Source organism: Ursus arctos, unplaced genomic scaffold (genome assembly GCF_023065955.2).
Source record: "Ursus arctos isolate Adak ecotype North America unplaced genomic scaffold, UrsArc2.0 scaffold_21, whole genome shotgun sequence".
Lineage (NCBI taxonomy): Eukaryota > Metazoa > Chordata > Mammalia > Carnivora > Ursidae > Ursus > Ursus arctos.
The window spans coordinates 7600111-7624827 of NW_026622886.1; the positions used below are offsets into that span (position 1 = coordinate 7600111).

Sequence of the window (24717 nt, forward strand, 5' to 3'; positions counted from 1 at the left end):
CGTGTTAATTAGGAGAGGGAGCATGTTATCAAAGGGAAGCCTGCCTGTTCCAGCTCTGTCTCCTTTCTTCCCTCAACCCAACGGTGTAAAATTAGGGGAGGTTGTTAAAAACTTGGGGAGGAGAGGGAGACTGTGATTTCAAGGTTCCCTTCTTTCAGGAGGTGACAGTTTTTTTAAAAAAATGCTAGATTATTTGTAAAGAGTGGGTCAGGGACATTTCCCACGGGTGTCTGATTCCCATACCACATCAGTGCAGAGCAAGCTGAGACTCCTGCATTTACAGATGGTAGAGAAGGGTGGACCTGAACGTGCTTCCTGGGCATAATCTTTTTTTTTTTTAATTTATTATGGTAAAATACAAAACATCAACATTTTAACCATTTTCACATGTACAATTCAGTGACCTTATGTACATTCACACTGATCAACCATCACCACCACCCCATCTCCAGAACTTTCCATCTTCCCAAACTGAAATTCTGTACCCATTAAACACTAACTCCCCATTCCCCCTCCCACCAGCCCCTAGGCACCCAAAATTTACTAAACCAAACTTCTCACAAGCTCTCAGGTCTTTCCATAGTCTAATGCCTGTGCCTGGGATGCCCATCTCATCAGCTTACTCAATTCCCACTCATTCTTAGGGCATCCCTCTGGTGTCACCATGGGCTCAGGACTCTCAGCCCTCTGTGTTTATATGGCGTGTGACATTATCCTAATTATCAGTTCCCTTATCTCTTCGTGCCTTCTCTCTACCCTTCAGCCTGTGAGTACCCCCTGGCTCTCGTGTCTCCCAAATATTTGGCAGAAAGCCCTGGCGCATGGTCTGTGCTTGGTAACCTTTGTAGAGCAGTTTGCTAAATTGAGGCCAGAAAGCCCAGAAGTTCTACTGGATTTTTTTTTTTTTAACGAAGGAAGGAGAGCCATGTGGGACCTCACAGATTCCATTACACTATCTCAGCTCCTCCCTGAGTGGAATTTTGCAAGTTGAGTCCAGCCTAGGTGAAGAGGAAGGGCTCCTATGGGGTACATCTCAGTAGTTGCATGTCCCCAGTGCCAAATTCCTGCTGTGGGGGGCTTGATCTCTGGCTCCCGGAGCGGTGTGCTTTCTATGCCTGGTTCAGAATTGTCATTTATTACGGGATGTAAATGGAAAGTTGTTCCAGAAGCAGCAGCTTCCTCTCCAGCCCTAAGTAAGAAGATGTCTTTCTTGATTTGGGAGAAAAAAAATTTTTTTTCTGTAGCGCATTCTGTTCTCCAGGCATCCTGTGAGGTAAAGGATTTGAAATGAGACCCCCTTCCCCCCTTCAGGAAAGATCGAATGTCAGAGGGGAGTCAGGCAAGTGTCCAGGAGAATGCATTGCAGTGAGTCTTAGAACTGAGTGAGACTGGTCTGTAATGATAAAGCACAGGGAAAATGCTGCTGCCCTGACCCGCCCATTCCTTGCCTACTATGCTTTGAGGCCTTGGGGTGTCTGGGATGATAAGAGCAGTCCCTGGGAAGGAAGACCGCATGATGATGATATCCAGTGTAGAATGACCAGAGCTTTGTAGAGCAGAGGGCACGTTGCCCTGGGAGCAAAGCTGTTGTCAGGTCCGTCATTTATTAAGTACTAGGAAGCGAGGGAAGAGAAGGGAAATTGATTCCAAATGACAGGAGCCAAGAGCTGATGCCTAAAATGACAGTCTCAGCATGACAGGGGATCCTCAAGGCCTAGAATGCCCACTCATCTTACCCAAGTCATCCGTTAGGCTGTGCACACCCCCAGTGATGGGGAACCTCACTACCTATCAGGACAGCACACTGTGCCTCCAGAGAACAGTGAACTTTGGAAGGTCTTCATATTCAGCCCCAGATCTCCTTCTGTAACTTCTTGCTTTGTTGCCAGGACTTGCCCTCCCCATGCAGAATAAATTCCCCTTCCCAGCATGTGTAATGGACCCGGTGAGCCTTTTCTCCTTCTAGGGAAACCATCCTTGGTTTCTGGAGTTTTTCGAGGGGTGAGGAAAGACATGGGAACTGGCAAGAGATTAACAAAGTCCATTTGGATCCTCTCCTGTCTCCTGTGATAATGGCATTAGCAACTGCTCCAGAGAGAAGCCGGGGGCCCCTCTGAGAACCTGACCGCCCAAAGCCTCAACTCACCCCAGCATCTGGATGGGCCACAGGGAAAAAACCTGCTGCCCTGGCAACCTGCTTCTTCCCTCCATTGTTGTCCCGGCCCCAGCCCAGGGCTCCTCTGGGCACAGCAGGACGCAGGAAGGACAAGAGAGGCCCTAGGAGCAGTGTTCCGAGCATTTTCAACTTCGGATACTGAGCCGTTAGAAGTGGAGCAGCTCTATCCGGTCTGGCCGCTTACTCCTCCTCGAACCTGACCCCTTTGGCCACCGGCTATCTTCTCAGCTGCCTCTGTCTCCACGTGCAAAGTAGGAGAGAGGGCAAACACCTGAGTCTTGCAGCACCAGCCAGAACACGTGGTCAAGTGTGCGTGTGATTGGCGTTTGTTGTTTCAATAATCACGGTGTCCGCAGAAGGTATTTTAAATGTGGGCGTCTCCGGGCGCACGTGCTGCCTACGCTTCACAGGAAAGAGCTCATTCTGCAGCACGGCAGCCCCATGAGGTGTGGAGTGGATCTGGCACAGATGGGGAAACTGAAGCTCGCAGGGAGGAATTCGCCTGCCCTGTTTCACGCGGCTCACTGATTCGCAGAGTGAGGGTTCACACCCTGCCTCGTTGGATCCTGATATTTGAACTCTTAGTCACTATTCCTTTTTTTTTAAAGATGTATTTCACATGCCGTAAAATTCACCCACGTATAGTGTACAGTTGAGTGCTTTTTAGTAAAATTACAGAGACCTACAGTCTATTTTAGAACTTGACACTCCAAACGAGACCTGGACCCATCAGCCACCACTGCCCCTTCCTCCAGTCCCCCAGCCTAAGTAACTGCTGATCCACTCCCTCTCTCTCTGGAGTTGCCTGTGCAGAATATGTCATACGAATGGAGTCATAGTTACGTAGCCTTTGTGCCTGGCTCCTTTCTCTTAGCGCGATGTTCTCAAGCTTCGTCCATGTTAGCGCCTCATTCCTTTTTGTGGCTGCATAATGTTCCATCGTCTGGAAATGGCCACGTTTTATCTTTTCATTCATGGCCGATGGACACGGAGGCTGTTACCACTTTCGGACTTTATGAATGATGCCTCTCTGAAATTCCGGTACAAGTCCGTACAAGGTTTTACATCGGCGTGTTTTCATTTCTCTGAGTGTCTACCTAGGAGTGTGATTTCTGGGTCATGGAGAACTCCATACGTGGTGTTTTGAGGAACTGCCGAGCCATTTTCCAACATGGCTGCTCCATTTCTTAGTCATTGTTCTTGACTGCTTTTTTCTTTTCGAGTGCAGGAATCATGTCTTAGATGAGCAAACCCTCCTCACCTCATTATTTTAGTTCAGTAACTAGCCTGGTGAATTCCAGCTGCACGTCACAGAAGAGCCAAACTATAAAGTTTCTGAAGAGTACCTGACTGGGATCTCAGCTCTGGGACTTGCACTTCTGTGACCTTGGGTTTATCAACTGTTCGTTCTCTATGAGTAAAATGAGTTAGTTCAGTGAGAATCAATGAATGAATGGTTTTAATGAGATTCGGTGTATAAAATCCTAATGTGGGGCCGAGAGCATTGTAGGAAATCTTTCATTTCACTTCAGCATATATACTTGAACTTCTATGTGCTGTGAAAGCACAGAGTGGGAACCAAAAGGGTAGGTGGTGAAAAATAAAGGCAAAAGTCCATGCCTCCTTGCCTCTCCACATACTCCCTCTCTCGGCCTCATACAGAAAGATTGGTGGTCTGTGTTTCTGAAGTGAATCGTTCTCCCTGCCACCACCGGACCTTTGCACATGTTCTTCCCGCACCCTGAACTTACTTCCCTGTGTTCCTTGGCTGACCTCCCCACCTTTGCTTGGTTGATCCTACATGTTCTGCCAACCTCAGCCCTGTCATTACTGCTTCAAGTGAGACTTGCGCATTCAGATCAGTTCCTCCTGTTTTACACCTATGCAAGCATCACGTTTCCCCTTCATAGCACTTACGATAACTGTCATTTTGTATGTATGTGCCTTTGCGTGATTCTTTAATGTCCCATTTACCCCACTAGACTCTTAAGTTCCAGGAGGGCAGGGCCTGGGCTATCACTGTTCGTCGCTGTGTGTCTAGTATGTGGCACGCAGTAGTAAGCACTCAGTAAATACCTAATGATGGAATGACTATCCGTTCCGTCCCCTGTAATTACAAACTATCAAAAGTGACTGCTTTGAGCTGGGAGGAGGGCATCATCCACATCATGGGTGAGTGAAGACTCATTGTGCGAGCTGCCTGCCGCCCCGACTGGATCACCGTGTTCACGTAGTGTATGTTGACGGACAGCCAGGTGTTAAGCAGGTTGAGATGAAGAAAGACTTGGAGTACTTCCTACCAGGAACGAAACCCAGAATATATGAGATCAGAATTGAGGGCTGCCAGCAGGTAATTTCAGAGTCACCAGCCCATCTCCTGCTCCGTGATAAAGTTAATTAATCCTCTCTCCTGTCCATCTTCCTCCCACCCTGTGACCACCGCCAGCGACTGACCATCACAGGTGCGTGCCTCCACACTTGGCTGTTTTTGCAGCAGGAATGCAGGGGGCGTCCTCCCACCCTCTCCTGAAGTCAGCATCTTCTGTTTCCTGCTCCTCTTGTGAGGACAAGCCCCCCTCCCCAGCCCCTCTGCTGCTCGCTGCCTTTGAAGTATAAGTAATAAACTTCTACAGATGGTGACAAGAAAAGCCTCATTAGCTTCGTCCCTGACTTGGAGAGTATCTCTAATCCACTTGCCTTCTGAGTCCAGCTCTTTAATGTATCATTTGCAATCCTGCACCTCTCAGATGCAGCCCCGGAGCTGCTTTGAAGTGTCGCCGCCCCCTCCCACACCCTCCCCATTCTCTGGGTTCCTCTCTAGGTTTCAGGAGGGTCTGGGGCTGGGCCAGGAAGCCTTCCATGGGCTCCCCTGATGCCTTCGTCTTGTCACTGGTCCAGCAGCGATCATCAGCCCCTCTCCCCTGAGCTTACACCTGTGCTGGGAGCAGATGTTCCTCCCCCATCCCTTCTGGGGATGGCAGCTCTTCCATTAGCTTAGCTGTGGATTTCCATTAAGCTACTTGCTTGAACCTGTTTCTGGGTTACCCAGTGCTGAAGTAATAATAAGAGTAATAACATTAGTAATAATAATACATTCCATGTATTGAGAATGCCACTCATGAGGCTAATGGCTTCATGCATATTGCCTTACTTAATCTCCAGCAGTCACTTAAGGAAAGGTACTTTTATTATCCCCATCTTATGGATGAGAACACAAACACTTAAGTAGCTTGCCCAAAGTTAGCAAGGAGAGAGTCTGCAGTTAGAATCAGGGGGTGACGCACACCTGCACGTAACCACCTTGTAAACCAGGGAGCTATGGGACTTATCTTTCCTTAACAAAAATGCACTAGAAGTTTTATAGCCAAGTGGTCTCCCATGGGACATTCTGCACTTTAAATGATGTTTCCCCCCTCACTTTAATTGTCAACATCATGGTCCTCAAAGTGGATTTGTACCTGTAATTGGACAGGTAAGATTAGAGACTTGGGAAGATTGAAATGAAATCAGTGCCTTGTGATTCCTATGCTGCCTGAAGATGTTCTAAAGCTTTAATATAATGGTCTTTTGAGAAAAGCATCTCCTACTTTGCACCTAACTGTTAGCAAAGCTGTGTGCTAAGCACTGGGGATTCAAAGGTGAATTAGACCCACTTTCTACTTTGAAAAGCTTATGCATAGAAGAAAAGAGAAACAAACATGCAGATTTATATACTACCTTAGATATATACATTGCATATTTTAATGTGTGTGTAGCACATTACATAAATTATGTATTCTATGCTTAGATATCGCGTATCTGTTGTAAGACATGCCATAAGGTGCCCTGGGAACAGAGAGAGGAGTCAGGCTATAAGTAAGGGCAATCCACACCATACCAGCATAAATAAGGAACGTGCTGCTTTACGTAACTGCAGGTGGCAAATGGGCTTTGGCTCATTTCTCAGAGATTCTTTGTCCTCAGGCCGACTTCCCTTTTAGGACCACATGATTTCTATCCATCCCTTGGGCTGCCAGCTTCCTCATTCATCTCTGAGGGAGCAAGAGTCCTATGCTTTACTCTGTAATTGTGCCATCTCAAGCCACAGCCTTACTCCTTATCCAATTTTGTAGCTCAGTGAGTGGGGCATGCTGATTGCCTTAATCAGGTTGGGTCCACACTTGGAGCGGGGGTGAGGTCAGTCCTATCTAAACTGAATGGCTGCCACACAATAGAGGAGGGAAGAGGCTAAGAGGAAGTGGCTACTATTAGTCTTCTCCAGCACACCTGTCTTTGGTTCCGTCATTGCACTTAGTGCAGAAAGCCCTAGGCTTGGGGTCCTCTCTGACCCCAGAGACCACCATGCTGCAAAGCACTAGCCTAATTCTATGAAAGACAGCAAGCAGCAAAATGGCATATCAGAGAGGCTACTCGAAATGTCCATCATTCCAAAAGTCCTATACAAAATTACCTTGTAGACCACATGAGTCTGTTTTCTAGTCCGTTTTATTGTTTAAAGAGAACAAACCTGGGGCGCCTGGGTGGCACAGCGGTTGAGCGTCTGCCTTCGGCTCAGGGCGTGATCCTGGCGTTATGGGATCGAGCCCCACATCAGGCTCCTCCACTATGAGCCTGCTTCTTCCTCTCCCACTCCCCCTGCTTGTGTTCCCTCTCTCGCTGGCTGTCTCTATCTCTGTCAAATAAATAAATAAAATCTTTAAAAAAAAAAAAATAAAGAGAACAAACCTTTATTACCTTTCTTTACCACCCATCTTATTTAAAAGATTTAGAGGCACGTGAGATTCTTGACTTTTTTATTAAAATTAAATCAACTCTCAAAGGGCAAGGTAGGCCAACCCTTTGGAGTCCAGGATATGCTTTAGGATCTAAGGGGAGTTCTGAGACACATGGCTACTGCGGTAGTAATTTTAACAACGGTGGCATCGTTAATACACATCTGCAAGATGACTATGCTGAGAGAAAAATACCCTAATCACACCTCGTTTTCTCCTACTGAGTCATTCTACTAGAACAATTCCACTCAAGGGACTGTTAGCCTTACTTGAGGTTTTGGGAAATACAGTCAGTGAAAAAGTTAAATCTGACTCCCGTGCACTGCGGGGCCAGGAACAAGCCACAGTTCCACCTCTGACCCCCAGCTTTCTCATCTGTGAAATGAGCACCCAGTAAGCCTGGTTTTGTACAGTGTAGATGAACTGGGATCAAGTATATAAAAGTTATTCTAAAACCCTAAGATTGCTATCGTCCGCATTACCTATATTCAGTTCTTTCGCAAAGCCTTAGTAAAAAGTTGGAAGTAATTAATAATACATTGTATTGATGTCCATACCTTGCTTTATTTAGAAGAAGTGTTGCTCTCATTTATTCAATATGTATCGGACACTTTGTGTGTTTTATCATATTGAAAAACTGATAATATAGTCCTCCGCTTCTGGCAGCAACCTTGTAAGAGTCATCTGTGCCGAAGTATGGTACTGTTTTGACATTGTGCTGAACAATTGGGATAGCTGGCACTCACATAGCCCTTCCATGGGCCAGTCCGCATGAGGCAGGCATTACTGTAGTTGGCAGTGAGGAAACTGAGGCATCGGGTGGTTACTTCATTTGCCTAAGAAAATAGCAGAACTAGGGTCTGAACTTGACAGTCTTGCTCTTGCGTCTGGAATTTGGGTCCCTACATAAACTGCCTCTCCGGGTATCTCCGATTACTTCAGAAAGAGCCCAATTTTCATTGGTAGGAGCAAAAAAACCAATAATAAACATATAAACAGAACAAACACAAAGAAAAAGTTGAATGTATTGTTTATTTCATGGCCAGGCAAGGGAACACACACGTTGAAAAAAAGTTACCGAATAGGTGGCACAGGGAAAACAATCAACGATTTTAAGTGCAAAAGGGGGAGGTAGGGTAGGAGAGAGCATTTGAAAACTGTGTTCTCAGTGGGACGGAATGAGTTCATTGGTTTGTACAAAGTTTGGGGAATAACGTAGTTCATTGGCCAGCAGAGAAGAGTGGGGTTTTTAGGTCCGTGCTTACATCCCTGAACACCTTCAGCTGTTGGAAAGCAGGTACAGTGAAATACAAACTTCTGGTTTTGATCTCCCCCAGGCAGGTGCTGCTGGGGGTGGACAATTTTCTTCTTACGCCACGTAACAACACATAACTGCCTGAGATGAGCGAGACAGCCCAGGGCCTTGCCCCCGTGGAGCTTGGATTCCTAGGTGGAGGGAAACAGACCACGGGTGGGCAAGATAATTGCGATGGTGATATGGTAAAGAGCAACATGACAAAGATGGGGGGGGCTGCTTCGTAGGAAGTCACAAAGGGTGGATGAGAAGTTTCAGCCAAGGGAAGACTCACTGCAGCACATCCGAGAGCAGGAGTGCTCTAAGCAGAGCGAACGGCAGATGCCAAGAGCGGGAGAGAGTCTGTGATGGCCGATGCAGGGAAAGGAAGGCCGAGTCACTGAAGTGTATAGCAAGTGGGGGAGGGGAGTGAGGCGGTCTGCCTGGGGGCTCATTCATGGTGGGCTTCCTGATGAACTGGAGGCAGAGGGAGAGAGGACAGAGGAACAGCAGCTGTTCGTCTCGGGGCTTGGATAGCATTCCTGAGCGGAGTTTGGCGCTCTCCGTGAACCGTGAGGTGCAGTTATCTGCCTGACGGCAGCACGGTGAGAACCCAGACAAGAGGACGGTTGCCTGCCTTCTTGCAGACTTGCTGTGTGATCCCGGAGAAGCTGATTACCTTTCTTCCCTGGGATCTTGCAGAACCCACAGGTATTTTCAAAGTCGTGGTGGCAAAAGAAAAAGGAGCATCCGATTTCTGGTCTTAGCTGCAACAGTGACACCAGCTAACCTCCCGGCTTTCCGCAAGTTCTTGAATCTTTCCGAACCTCCCATTTCTCATCTGCCAAATAAGTATATGGGTCGAGCTACCTACTTGCTAGGGTGATTGTGATTATCAGTTGGAGAAACTGGTGGGAAAGCAGTTTGAAACAGTTTAGAAGATACAGGTTTGCAAGGTATTGATGTTACTGATCTGACCAATGAAAAACATAATACAGCGGGGCGCCTGGGTGGCTCAGTTGGTGAAGCGTCTGCCTTAGCTCAGGTCATGATCCTGGGGTCCTGGGATCAAGTCCCGCATCGGGCTCCGTGCTCACTGGGGAACTTGCTGCTCCCCCTGCTTGTGTACTCTCTCTCACTCTCTCTGTGTCCAATAAATAAATAAAAATCTTTAAAAAATAAAAAATATATGGCTGCACAGATTCTGCTGTTTCGTTGCAGTTATCAAGTACAATTTACTGAATAGTCACTGCATTAGGCACCATGCTGAACACTTTCACACACAGCTGACCCTTGAACAACACGGGTTTGAATGGCCCAGATCTGCTTATATGCACATTTGTTTCAGTAAATACTGGACAGTACCGTATGTGTATTTTCCTTTATGATTTTCTAAGTAACACTTTCTTTAGCTTTTTTGTAAGTGTATAGTATAGAATACATATAACACAGATTACGTGTTTTTCGGCTGTTTATGTTATCAGTGATGCTTCTGGTCAATAGTAGGCTATTGGTAGTTAAGTTTTGGGAAATCAACAGTTGTATGTGGATTTGCAAGGTGCCTGGGTGGCTCAGTTGGTGAAGAATCTGACTCCTGGTTTTGCTCAGGTCATGATTTCAGGGTTGTGAGTTCGCGCCCTGCATCAGGCTCTGCCCTCGGCGGTGAGTCTGTTTAGGGTTTTTTCTCTCTCTCCTTCTCCCTTTGCCCCTCCCTGCTCACATGCGCGCGCTCTCTCTCTCTCTCTCTCTCTCAAAATAAATATTTAAAAAAGGTTATGTGTGGATTTTCAACTGGACAGGGGCGGGGGAAGCGGCACCCCTAAGCCGGTGTTGTTCAGGGGCCATTACTGTATATTAATCTGTTGAATTTCAGTGGGGCTCAGTCGCCGCAGACACGCACATAAGCCATCAGGTAGCATTTAACCTAGGGACGCATATCTCAGTTTTCATCTTCACAGCAGCACCCAGAGCTCAGTGTTACTGTCTCCATTTTACGGCGGGCGGGGGGGGGACGACACTGATGCATCAGTTAGATTCAGCACCCAGAACCAGGTAGCCTGTCAGTGGAAAAATTCCAGGTCCACACCCAGCGCTGTTTGGCTCCCCCGCTGATGGACCATGATGCGACGCTGCCTTCTCCTGACAGAGTTTTATACAACCGTGTCCATTGCTGGTATCTGTAAATGAACTAATGCTCAAACTTCATTTCTGGGCCGAGGAGCTTAACCAAAGCACATTTCCCTTGGGCATTTCCCTTGTACTTGTGCTCAACGTACAGTGGGCATTGCCACACTCAAGACTAGCATCTTTTAGATGAGAACCTTTGGCAAGGATGGAGCAGTGTTCCCTTCGTAAATAGTGCCTCATGAGTGCTACCCAGTCAGAAGATGGAGGACCCTAGTCAGCAAATGGGTGAGTAGAGCTTCTTAATTGTATCAAGAGAAATGAGCACACTGATATTTATTAGCTTTGGACTAAGCAAATGTGGGCCCAGGGGCCAGGCTACCTGGGGTCATTGGCTAAAATGACGGCTCTCAAGTCAAGTTACATGGACGTGAATCCCAGCCCCAAGGTGTGCAAACTTGGGTCACCTTGGACCAACTGGTTCAGCCTCTCTCCTCAGTTTCTTCATCTGCACAATGGGTGTGATAGTACCACCTGTCTCATAGAATTGTTGAGAGGGATTAATTGGGGGCAACCCCTGGTAAGCCCTTTGGTCAGTACTTGGCCCACCACTCAGAGTCACCTGTCCTCACCACTAGGCTAATCGATCATGTCACCTGCACAAATGACACTGACAGACTGTAAGAAAACACCATGCCCACAGGGGTATTCCTTTGAACAGAGACGAATTTTTACCAGGAAGGTAACATAGATAGCTTGTTTGTCAACTGGAGAGAACACATGTAAGTTATTTGCCGGAGCGCGGGGACTCTCCTCACTTAACCCAGCCATTAAACATAATTTTGACTTCAGTGGGGTACTCGGATATTTCCCATTTTCCCTGAAAATGGGATGTTAAGAGGCAGCATGGTAGAATGTGTTGCTTTTCAAGAAAGGGTGCACACTGTCCAGCCATTGCCCTCCCCTCTCCGCTTGGGTCCTCGCTATTATTCCAGACACTGTTCCAAGCCCCAAGCCCCCAGGACAAGGACAGTATGTCCTTCCGTGTGGTAAGTAATTTACAACAGTATTTGTCAGTTAAAACACAAATACAAGATAAAATTTAAAATGTGCACCAGTGATTATGATAAAAATTGAGACTTCAAAGAAATCACTTGCTTACCGGCAGGCTAATCTGGGGGCTCTGTATTCATTCTCCAGGGTCCTAGGATTTATGTTAGTGAAAAAATTTGCAGAGGGCTGGGAGCATGCAGCCTGTGCCTTCAGACAGACCGGCTGTAAGTCCTTCCTCTGCTCCCTGCTTGCTATGTTACCAGAGTATAAAACTTAGAGATTCCAGTTCCTTTGCTATAAAATCAAGATGATACTGCTTTCTACTCCCATGGATTTGGGGAAGATAACCTGCACAAGAGTAGAGTGCAGTATCTGGCAGGTGGCTTACACCCAGTACTCTCTCCCACGCTCCTTTAGCTTCACTTGGCATTCAGGAAGCAGGGGTGGTCCACTCTGGGCCATGGAGTTTGCAGCCCGAGCTCCTGGTTCTTTGTGTCTCTCAGCGAGTGAAGCTTCGTCTCAGAGCCTGGAGTATCTCACAGCCTTTCCCTCCATCTTCCTTGGTGATGCATTGGCTCATCTGTCACCTGCCAGTGGCTGACCGGTCCCATCAATCTTGCTGTGACTTACTCATCCGCCAGCTTTTTCTCTTCTCTGTCATCGCCCATTTGGTAATTCAGCACTTTTCTGGCCCCCACTCGGTACAGAACATAGCATCTTTTGCATCTTTTCAGTTTTCAAATATTCCGTGAAACTCTTCTCATCATTTACGGAGTCCTACAGCCCCGTCAGTGGGTCAGCCCCCATCTCAGCAGAAATTTTGCATTCTGGCTGACTCTGGAATGGTTTGGTTTGGTTTCATTTGGGGGTTTTCACCCCTGACCTTGTCTGCATTTTATGGTAATTCAGCCATATCTTGAATTGCTCTTCTTTTCTGTGTCAATGGGACAGTTTTGCTTAGTTTCAAGTATGCAGGCAGTGCTGGCCAAAAAGACAGATGAATTTATACTTTTCAAAAGCTTTTCAGACCTCCCCAGTGCTGGGCACACAAATGGGGCTGGAAAACCTGTGATTGAGTTCCGATGTAGAGGAAGTGGCTTATTGTCTAGGCAGAGCCCAGTGCGATTTCCCCTTCATAGACAAAGAGCTGAGCTCAGGGGAAATGCAGCCAACCAACACTTTAATTAGAAGTAAGTTTTGAGAAGATTCTTTCATCTTCAGAATTTTCTCTCACCTTGAAATGAGCATCCAGCATTGTCTTTTAAATTCCCGAGCCCTGGTTGTCATTGCGAATATGCATTCATCTTTTTAACTGTTTTTATGGGAAGTTCTGTCTGACCCGCCGCAGGTGCAGGTCAGCTGACCTCAGCCTTCCTGTCCACATACGGCTATGTGTAAAAGCAACGGCTCCTGCTCGTGCCGACTTAATAATTCTGGAGCTGCATGTATATAACCACGTGTAGTAAGTGGCCAGCTATTCAGAAAAGCACGTTTTCATGCCCTCGAGCGTTGGGAGACTGTGTGCTGGCACGGTGGTGTGAAGATATGTCCATGCTCTCAACCGCCTTTGAAAGCAGATGCTGTCCCCTTTTATAAGAGAACATTCCAAGTCCCAGAGACGTATCTGCCCCCAGTGGCCCCACAGCCATTTCCACGGGATGTGGGGGTGCACACGGCTCGGGTTTGTCTGGCTGAGCAGCTGAAGTGGTTTTCACGTTCTCACAGAAAATATGTAGGTAACACACGAGAGAAGAAACTTGGTTGGAGGGAAGAGTGTCTGGGGAGTTGACGCCAGGGGTTTGAAGAATGGAACAGCAGAGGAGACTCAAGGTGGGGCAGCTCTGCGGCTCAGGGTGGGGGGCCAAGAGCCACGAAAATGCCAGTACTGACAGGCTTTGGAGACAAAGAGCATCTCCACCAGAACAGAGTATGGAGAGTAGCGGAGATGGTGCAGAAGGTCAGTCTCCACCTCGAAGTCACCGCAACGCCTTCAAATATGAGCCGTCTCTTTAGTGAGCAGATACGGTGTACAGGATTCCCAGGGACTGTAGCCCCTACCGTCAGGTTTACTAGTCAGGTCTGCTAGGGTTTTATCTTATCAGAGTGGGAGACTAAAAGCAGAAGCATTCCCATAATGTACTGGACAGGACTGGACTAGAGAGACAAATTGATTTAGATTAGTAATAATTATTATAGCCACAGCTCCTGTTTACTGCCAAGTTTTCATATTTGGTGCTATTTCACACTTGCATGCATGATTTTACTTAAATGGCACGTCGGTGCTCTGTGGTCGATGAGAGAGGAGGACAGAAAAGCAGGTCTTTTTCAAATAAGGACAAAATGGCAGGCGTCCTCTCCTTCTGTGTGGTGGGGAAGCTGGGCAAGCTTTGTAGCTGGTGTTCCATGAAGGCTTCTGGACTGAGTAAAGGAAGATGGATGAGACACAGTCCCTGCCCTTCAGGAATTTGAGCCCACTGGGACTACCATACACCTAAATGCATGATGTCATATTGTATGATACTAGATGGATCAAGGTATTTACAACATACAGGGAGAATGCAATCGGGAGAATCAGAAAAGCTCCAGAAAGTACCACTGTAGTCAGGGCTTAGAGGAGGGAAACAGAGGAGGACGTGGCCATGTGTGCGAGGTGGGGAAAGTGCATTCCAGCCAACGAGAAAACATGCACGTACCATCTCTGCATGTCTGGGTGCAGTGACCTTGTGTGTAGACAGGAACACCACCACGCCAGCCCCATCTGTGTACTCCCACCTCCTTCCACCTCCCTTATCCTCGGCACTCGCCTTCATCTGAGCTGCTACGGTGTCCTCTTGCTAATTATCCCTCTCTGCCGCTGGAAGTTCAGCTCCATCAGCCCAGGGCATCTGTCCTGTTTGCTGCTGCAGCCACAGTGCTCAGAACACCTCCCAGCACATGGTAAGCGTTCAACAAAAATCTGTCGAACGAGTGGACGGATTAATGACAATCTCAAAGGATTGGAGAAAATAATATAATGTCTAAATATAAGGAAACTACCCCACCCTTTTTTTGGTTTCTGTAGGCACCTGTCACCCTTTGGCATATTATATATCATAATATATTTATTTATCTGCTGTCTGCCTTGTCCTACTACAACATAAGCCCATGAGGGTAGAAGTCTGATCTTGCTTTTTCTTTGCTGTTGTAGCTCTAGACCCTCGCAGAATATGTGGCTCTTAGGATTGCTTAATACTTTTTCAGGGAATAAATGACTGAATGAGGCCCCCTCCGTGGGATGGAATGGAACAGGGGGAGTTAGAGGTCTGGGGCAGAGGAGTGAGGGTGGCTTTGGCAAACTGCAGTCAGGTGGTGAAGGGGATCCTATCCTAAGCCAGGGGCTTTTGATAAGTAATCTAAGGAATGGAGTTGCCCTGTGAAAATTTCAAACCCGGGAGACAGGACCTGTTTGCATTTTGCAAAGAGCACTGGGTGTGGCCAGAAGAGAGGCTGGAGCACGGTAGAGCCTGTACAGTATAGACTGGGTTACACCTAGAGGGAAGACTCCTTGCGCCTGAGAATTTTACAAAGCGTTTTCCCGAGTCATGATGATGAGCGCGTGATTTATTTTTGACGTACGGCTCCTGAGTGCTAGGTTGTCAGAATTAGCATTGTCGGGGCAAATGGTAGGGGAGCCATTGGGTTTGTCGGAGTGGATTCTGTATGACTTTTTAATAAATGTCTTAATTTGATCTGTGCTAATTAGTAAAACATCTTAAGAATTTAATACCTTCGAATGGTGCTAAACTGTTAGTAACCACGGCTACTAAAGCTGTCCTGTAAAGCCATCCAAATGCCCCAAGAGCACTTTGTCAGGACAGCCCACAAATGAGAACAGCCTCACCCTATTAGCCCTGACAAATTACTGAAAACATGCTGAGATTTCACAAGCGTCCGCGGAATTAACCCTCATACTGCTGTGTTGACTTTTCTCATTTCTCCTCCTATAATGTGTTTTACCTCCCCCAGTTCTCAGAGAGTTTTCCGCAGTGATGGAAATATTTTATATTTGCACTCTTCAATAAGGTAGTCACTAGCCACACTGGTCATTAAGCACTTGAGATGCAGCTGTTGTAACCTAGGAACTGAATTTTACTCTAACCGAATTTTGATTGATTTAAATGTAAGTAGCTGCAGGCGGCTGGTGGCTACTGTGTTGAGTGACCACATGGCTAACACAACTCTAGATATGTGGACCAACCCTGTTTGACATTTCACTGACTCTTGTGCATTTATTGAAGTACTTAAGCCCATAACTATTCTAGTTGCTCCAGAAAAACTGTCTTTCTAGCCAATAGAAATCCCTCACCAGTACCGTGATCTGGGGCTGACATGAGGTCGATCAACTGGACTAAATAAGATTCTACTTGTAAAGTGCTTCACATGCTGCCCGACTCACAGCCAATGCTCAGTAAAGGTAGCATTTAATCCTGGCAGGGACCCTAAGGGGGAGCATGAGCTCCGCTTTCTAGATAGGGAAACTGAAACACAGAATTTTAAATCCAGCGCCGGTGATGGTTTTGCAGCCAGTGAGTAGCAGAACAGAGATTCTGAATGTGTTTTCTTAAAGCACTGGGTCAGAAAGCACACTTATTTTCCAGACTTCGGTGAGTGTTTTCCTTTTACTCTGCTAAGCGAAATCACCTCTTAACACTGGCGCAAACACAGCATCCTTAGCACGTTCTCAAAACTCCCTTGTTCAGTAGACTGGCCCTGTGCGATGGGCAGGCACGCTCTCGGATTACCCCGCTTGGCAGCAGGAGGAAAAGACCTTTAAAACCAGAGTGCTCCCCAAAGGTCCCGGTCAGAGTAACTCATGAGCCAGGAAGGCATCCAGCGGGGTGTGCTGGGCAGAAGGACTTGGAAGAGAAAAGGCTGCCCCAGAGCGACCCCATCAGGCTGATGTAAATCAGAGAGAGGAATTGGTGGCCTGCACCCTGGAGTGGGGTCCAGGGAATTCAGCACACCTGGGATGAGGACAGGAGCCAGCTTTCTAACCCCTGGTGTAAATGAATTGTATCTTTCTCTCCAGTTTCAATGAGATTCTTTACCCCCGTTGCCTGGATCAGTGTCTTGCCGATAGGAGATGCTCAGTAGTTATCTGTTAGATGGATGAATGGGTGAATGAATGAATAATTTGATGAGCATAAGTTTACTGTTGCCCTAAAGCACTCTTTAAAAAAAAAAAATAGAGTTGTTTGCTTCTGCAAGCTTTAGCAATCTAGAAGGACTGGAGAATCAATTCGGGCTTCATTCACTTGGAGAGAATGTAGAAAGGAATATTTGTGTCTGCAATTCAGATCTAGCCTTTTGATAAAAGTCACAGAATTACAAGAAGAGCACAGTTACATAAGCCAGTAGACAGATTTGATAGAAATCCTGATATACCCTCCCAAATGAGTTGCAGAACTTTTGGCCGCGGCTTTCTGCAGATCCTGGAACACTCAAGCCAAGTTCAGGGGGGTGGGAGCCTGAGACACCGGCTGATTTCATCCTCTCCGTCAGAGAGGTGCAGGAGCAGGTGCTGGGAGTCAATAAATACAGCTGGGGGCGGGGGAGGCCTTGTAATCCCTACGGGACTGGTGGAATGTGATGGGTGCCCAAGGAGTATTTAAATAGGATTTGGATGAGTTATGTGAAAATTAGCCCCCCTGCCTTTTGGTGCTCTTTTTCTCCCTCCCCCTGAAGTTACATTTAATCTCACTGATGGAGTTTCTCTGTCATCTCTGGCTGGCTCTCCCCGTCACTTCTGTTTAGTCCTGCTGACTTTGTCATGCCATCTTGGGGATGCTCTGTCTGAGATTCTTGGGCTGATTAGCCAATAGATGAAATTAACAAGATCATCTAAATGAAAGCACTTAGTGACCTGTCGAGTGCTGCGTCCGCAGAAGGGCTGGAGTGGGTGGGGTGCTATTGGGGTCGCAGTCAGACCTACACCCCACTTTCTTTGGCTTCTGGGTTCTTTTCTCCGTACGGTCTGTTGAATGTCAAAGCACAGAGAGATGGGGGAGCTGTCGGGCATCCCAGCCTTCCACCCTCTCATTCACATCGGTGACGAAACCAAGGCTCAGAGCAGACAAGCCACTCACGCTCCAGTCAGCCAGAAAGGGAGCAGCAGGGCCCACGCCGGCGGCCAGGTCTCACGCTTTCTCTCCGGTCCCTGCTCCGGGACCTGGCATGATGGTCTTTGTTACGAACAGTTCTTTACTGTAGAGAAGAGTGTTTGCCGGTGTTGAGGTCATTAGGGCCGGCCCCTTCGGCACTGCCTTGTCCTTGTGCAAGTGACAGAGCAGCGAACAAAACTGATGAACGTCCCCATCCTGCTGGGGCTTGTGTCCCCCCGCCCCCAGGAAGACATTTAAATAAGTAGTATTTTAGGTGGTAGCACATGCCTGGGTGGAAACTAAAGCTGTGTTGTGGGGGGTCAAGAGCACCGGGGGGGGGGGGGGTGCGGAGGGAGAAGTCGCTATGGTAACTAGGAGGTGCCGGTTGGAGGGGCCTCCCTGATGGGTAGTGTGGTGTTTGAGCTGATGACTGAGTTTGGATAGTGGTTTAACTGAAAACCCGGTCTCAAAGTAATAGTTTGGTGGAAATTAGGACAAGATTTAAAACAACAACAAATGGGGGCGCCTGGGCGGCTCAGTTGTTGGGCGTCTGCCTTTGGCTCAGGGTGTGATCCCAGAGTCCTGGGATCGAGCCCCACTTCAGGCTCCTCTGCTGGGAGCCTGCTTCTTCCTCTCCCACTCCCCCTGCTTGTGTTCCCTCTCTCGCTGGCTGACTCTCTCTGTCAAGTAAATAGGTAAAATCTTAAAAAAAAAAAAAAAAAAAAAAAAAAAAAACAACAACAGCAACTGAACATCTAAGCTACAGAAAGTCATTGAGTACGCGCTAAAATGTGGACAGCGCCGAGCTCTAACTCATGGGATTATTACAGTTTTTCTGTTCCCTGTATTTTTATTTTCTAAAAGAAATATGTTTTACTTTTATAATAATAAAGAAAAGATTCACTGATTTCTGTGGGTGAGGGGATTTTGCTACAGTGAAGTGACAACAAGCCAAACATGGGTGTGTAGGAAAGAGCAAAACTGGACAAGAATAACCACGTGGGGATGTGGCTTTTAGTCTTGACTCAGCATCCTGCTGGCAAGTTTAACTAAAACTATGGGAGAAGGAAAGTAAAAGCAACCGTGATGCTTGACTCTTACAACCAGCAAGGCCCTGGACCCTCTCCTGCATTTGTATTCTCCAGTACAAGCCCCCCAGAGCCTTCGTGCATGCCCTCCCCCGGCTCAATTCAAGATGGTGGGCTCCTTGCGCCCTTTAAGAGTGCCCCCACCAGAAAATGCAGAAAGTCTGAGAAGATGTTGGAAAAGAGGAATTTATCATCCTTTAACATTTGTTTTCCAGAAACATTATTCGTTTTCCAAGTATGATTCACAGTAATTTATTGAGTGAGTCCTGTTACTGCATTTAAATCATGATGACATTGGTTGTAGCCCCCCCCCCCAAAAAAGTCTCTTAAACAGTCATTAAGTGGAAACTCCTCAAGGTTAGAGACCATGCCTCATTTTTCTTTTATCCCCTGTAGCACCTAGCCCCATAAATATTGATTGATTTTATTAGAAAAGATTGTTTGATAAGGTGAGAGGAACAGTGGAAATATAGCTAGTTTTTCCTTAAACCAGGGACATCAGAATCTCCCCCACGTTGTCCATTATCTTGGTTTTTCCCTGTATTGGTGAGAAGCACCTTTGAAAGGTGTCACGTTTACAGCCCAGAGATACATGTATTTGTAGGAATGAGACGGTGGTCATCAACCCAGATCCTGGCTTTCCACTGTTGGTACCCACCGCCTCCTCACACTTGCTCAAGGATTACCAGAAAACCTAGACTTACAGCCCACTGGGTTGTAGGTCTCACTGTGTCAGACCACCGTGTTGGCTTCACCCACTGCCCGGCCAGGCCCAGACGCAGACTGAAACTCTCCCAGCGTCTCACCCTCTCCAGATCTCCAACTTGTTGGTGTGTCCTCCCTGCTTCTGAAGAGGATTTTAAAAGCCAGTGGCGTACTATCCTGCCTCCATCAGTTTAACAGAGTGGAGATAATTTAATTGTTTTTTAACGAGGCAGGAGCTTTAGTGCCTTGTGGTTATAATTAAGAGTGTCAGCGGTCATTAGAAGTCTCCTCTATCCTGGTACAGTCCCCTCCCTCAGCTGCTGTGGTTACTGCCCCACCTCCTGTCACCTGTCACTGTCTGGCTTTAAGCCCCAAGCTTCTGTCTTCTGATTTCTAGCCTGCCTCCTCCTCCTCCTCTCCATCCTTGCCTCCCCTCTCCATGCCCTGCCGTGTGCTCAGTCCTCTGGACGTAGTAACTCAGTGGCCAGCGTTGCATGCCCTCCCATCTCCCTAAACCGGGACATCTCCAAGCTTTGCTGGACCGCCAGCTGTGCAGGAAAGCATTCTCATTAATAAAATGGAATCTTGGGTCTCCAGGGTGGCTGTGGAAGTACAGATGCCTTTTCTAAGAAGGAGAAGAGGGCCCCTGAATTTGACCTTCTGCCGGAGTCTTTCTCCCAACTCTTAACTGCCGCCATGTTGCTGGCCCTTAGGATGATTCCACTTCACCTTTAATGCCCTGGCTCAAGTGTGAGCCACACCTAACGCAGACCAGCCAAGGCTTTCAAAAAGATGAAAATGTTGCCGTTAAAAAGTAGTGGGGAAACAAAAGTCATAAATGGAATGCAAGAGGTATGACAACAGAAGATAAATGGTGGAGTTTCTGGTGTTGCCATGGTCGGTTTGCTGCAAGGCCTTGTAAGCCCTGTCCTGTCTCACATACAGTCTCTGCTGTGCTGATTTCCCAGCACCATGTGGAGAGGGCACTGTACCTGTCCCCGCCATCCAGGAGCTGCATCAACGCTCAGCCTCTCGGCATGGTCACCACAGGGAACAATGGAGCCGGCTTTCCATTTTGCTTCCCCGCCCCCAAATAAGGACAAGGATCTCTGGTTTCTCTTCTAATGGAAGACGTTTTCTTTAGGGGAAGTAACCCGTTGAATAGCATCTCCCTCTTGGGTGAGACCCTCCTTGAACATGTAGGATGTGGGCTTACTGCTCCAGAAACTCTGAATCCCTCGAGGGACTCCGAATTCTTGACCCTGCCTGTGACCTCCATGTCACTCAAAGTTGTTTTGTCCTAAATGAGGCTGCTGCCTGACTTTGCTAAGACAACTGGCATGGTTTCTGTAGGACCAGTTTCTACATTAACTGCCGGCTTCTGCTTGGTTTGATGATTGCTCTAAGGAATGGATTTTGCCACCGTGAAGAAAATTCCTTTGGCCAGCCAGTAGATAAATTAGCGATAAAGCTGGAGTGAGCGTGGTGGTGTTTTTCTCTCCTAAGTGTCATTTTACCAATAACCATTTGACAAGTAAGGAGACAAGAGAAACTGCAAGTGAAAAATTGGGAGGGTGGATGAGGAGAGGAGACAAAACACCATAAAAAAAAATATTTAAAGAAACTGCTCTAGGGAAAATATATATCATAGATGAGAAATAATAGACTGGTGTTTCAATATGTAAAATGCTGCTAGCAAATCAATAAGAAAACAATAAAGAATGGGCAAAAAACATGGATGTTCTTTGCTGAAGAAGAAAACACAGAGGCCAATTCACGTAGGAAAAAATTTCTACTTCCCAAGCAATCAAAAAATGAACAATAAAACAAGAATTCAGCACTGGCATATGTGTGTGTGTGTGTGTGTGTGTGTGTGTGTGTACACACCAGTGATGCTGACAATGAAAATGTAGACACTTCTTGCTGGAGGTCGTATGAATGACAAAAGCATTTTTGCAGCACAATTTGACAAAACGTATTTAATTTTTAAAATGTGCACGTATGGGGCGCCTGGGTGGCACAGCGGTTAAGCGTCTGCCTTCGGCTCGGGGCGTGATCCCGGCGTTGCGGGATCGAGCCCCACATCAGGCTCCTCCGTTGTGAGCCTGCTTCTTCCTCTCCCACTCCCCCTGCTTGTGTTCCCTCTCTCGCTGGCTATCTTTCTCTGTCAAATAAATAGATAAAATCTTTAAAAAAAAAAAAATGTGCACGTATGTGACGTAACAGTTTCACTTCGAAGGAATTATAGGAGATGAGGACAAGGCAGTTTTATCATTATTTATGATAAGAAAATGTCCAGGGTCCCTGGGTGGCTCAATCGGTTAAGCACCTGCCTTGGGCTCAGGTCATGATCTCAGGGTCCTGGGATCGAGTCCCGCCTCGGGCTCCCTGCTCAGCGGGGAACCTGCTTCTCCCTCTGCCTCTGCCTCTCCCTCCTGCTCCTGCTTTCTCTTTCAAATGAACAAATAAAGTCTCTTTTTAAAAAATGTCGAAAACAAGGTCAATGTCCAAAATCAAGAACTTGTTAAATTTTGGTATGTCCATACCCCAGAATACTCCGGGAACTAGTAAATAAAATGTAGAATATCGACGGGAGTCAATGTTGCTGACGTTTGATAGATCAGCTGTAAAAGTAGCTTCCATCATACCTCTACCATTACTCTGTTTTTGTCAAAATATATATCTGTATCTCAACGTGGAATACAAGTCTAAGATTGCATTTTAAAATTACCTCTGGGTGATAAGATTGCAGGTAATTTTTATTTCCTTGTTTGTGCTTTTTTCTGTTGTGCACATTTCGTGCAAGAACACTCTTTGGGTCTTGTCATCAGAAATCAAGATGAGAAGCATGTAAGTTACTGGAGACGAGAGGTTTGCTTTACTGCGATTCCATTTACACATAGTCTTTAGAGAATGCATCTGTTGTTTAAAGCAGGGCCTGGCTCTCCAAACCTGGCATAGGCTTCCTTCTGGAAAATACTCCCAGGGAGGACAGGAAGTGCTATAGAGTCTCCTGTGGGGGCACCGTTGGGCTCATCTCTCCTCCCTGGGCAGAGAACCAGAAAAATGAGCCGGAGATTTATACCCACTTGACTTCTTGTTCTTATCCTTTTTGATTAAAAAATATATCAGGACATGAGACGGATGGAAAAACCCATAAAAATAGTTTTACTGCATCATAAAAGGCTTACATTTCTGACATTAGGATCACGAAGGGATTAATTGATTCTGTCACTTTGCTTTCCTACCAGAGCGTGGGCTCTTGCTGCTCTGGTACGGCCCTGCTCTGCAGTGTGTAAGGCCACAGGGGGTGCCTGTTCCTCGTCCCCCTGCTGCTCTCACCCACTGTGATCACTTGAGGCATTGTGTAGGTCTTTGTAGCTCCTGGAAGGCGGTCAGGGTCTTGTAGTCCCTCAGCTTGGTACGTTGCTTGACCCATAGGAGACATTCATTTTTGCTGCTCTCCCTTGGCTTTCATTTTGAATTACATGAATATTAAACTGTCCTAATAATTTGGGGGAATAAACAGATCAGGAAATAATATGAGAGCAATTTGATTTGTCAGTGAGTAGTAATTGTTTATAGCTAATTTTCCAAATGGTAGCTCAGCTTAGTTTATTCAATTATTCATCTGTTCATTCAACAAATATTTATTTAGTCTCTGTGAGTGCCAGGCACTGTTTTAGTCCCTTTGGATACATTAGTAGGTGACAGGGGACAAAGGCTCTGTTTTTATGGAGTTCATATTTCAGTAGAACTGAAATCAGTCTCTCTCTTCTTTTCCTTCTCCCTCTTTTCCCATCCTTCCTCCTTCCATTCACCTGTCCATCTCTCCACCCATCATTAATGGAATGTTCATCAGGTGCCTGGTGCCGTGGTAGGCATTGGAGGATACTAGTAAACAAGATCCTGTTCCTAGTCTGAAAAAGTCGAAGGTCTGCTGAGGAAACGAGACAAGATCAGGGCTGTCCAGTAAGTGTCATGCTGGGCAGAACTCCAGGGTGCCAACGGGAGGCACGTGGGAGCAACCCCATCCCCCCCCCCCAGCTGCAGATCACCTCTTTCCTGACTACAGGGATACCTGTCATTACCTAGTTCCTGCTTCTGCAACTCAGCCTGGTCTGGAAGGAAAGTTGGCCTCAGAAACCAGGCATAAAGGAGTCCAGAGATGTCCCCTTACAACCGGGAACCCACTGGGGAGTGGTAGAGTTCCTTGAGGAAGTAACTACTTTATTGGTAACAATCCGTGGTGTCAACTATATTTTGAAAAACCTGCTCCATTCTGGGGGTTAATTGGAAGCGGAAAGTCTCAGAAGACTGAAGGTCTAAGCTGTAAGAAGCATCCCCTGGGGTGAAACAGCCAGCAGTACTTAACCACCTTTAAGTGCCAACTCAGTGACGTGGACTGTCTGTATTAATACACAGGAATTCTGTAAAGTGAGAGGGGGAAGAAACAGGCTCTTATTGAGCACCTGTTAGATTCCTTCCAGGCATTTTCCCAGATGCTTCCAAGTGCTATCTCATTTAATTTTCACAGAACTCCTGTGACAGTTTATTCTGTTTTCACAGATGAAGAAATTGTGGTTCAGAGAGGTTAATTGACTTGGCCAAGGTCACAGGTATCGATCCACATGACTGACTCCCCAAACAGAGCTGTCTGCCCTCTTCATCTTTCTGCAATTAGGGAAACAGCATGGAGGAGGGTTTACCTCTTGGCACATTATTTGAAGTTGCTTTCTGGCAGTTATTTCTTCCTCCTTGGTATCGCAGTGCTGTTTCCCAGACTATTTTGTAGAACACAAGATGTTAATAGGTGTTCTAACCAGAAGAAGCTTCCATGATTAAATATATTGGGGGAAATGCTGGGTTAAACAGGATTAAGTAGGGAGCTTCTCTATACATCCGTGTACTGTGAAGCTTCAGGATATGTCCGTGCACTGTGAAACTCAGAGAGGAAATTGTGGTAGGCTTTCGCGAAGACACAGTGCATCATGGCGCTCGTGTCCTGTGAAAGCCAGTTTCAGGAATATCATTCATTTAATAAGCATCGGATGAGCTACTCTGAGAATTGCCTTTCTCTGGACTGTGTCCTATTCCTTCCCCTCTCCCCAGTGCCCGCTGAACTTGTCATAAGTACAGATTAATCTGATTCTGAGCAGGTGTGTGAAATGGGCCTTGACCTTGACCCTGAAAAACTGAGAAGGAGGCTTCCAGGAAAAAGTCCTAGGGCCCCTGACTCACATGGACAAGCAGAGAGGCTGCCTATTGGGGAAATGTAGAAAGAGTCTGGGTAAGGCAGAAGGCTCTGTGGCAATCAGAGATCTTTCACTGGGTGTTTGGACTATTTGTATTGCAATGAAATGGA

The 24717-nt window shown here is 46.8% G+C and overlaps 1 protein-coding gene across 5 annotated transcripts in view; it reads left to right on the forward strand.

Annotated features, from left to right (window-relative positions):
• LARGE1 (LARGE xylosyl- and glucuronyltransferase 1) overlaps nucleotides 1–24717 on the forward strand; it is a 516017-nt gene that overhangs the window by 339601 nt on the left and 151699 nt on the right. The gene's annotated exons all lie outside the window — the stretch shown is intronic.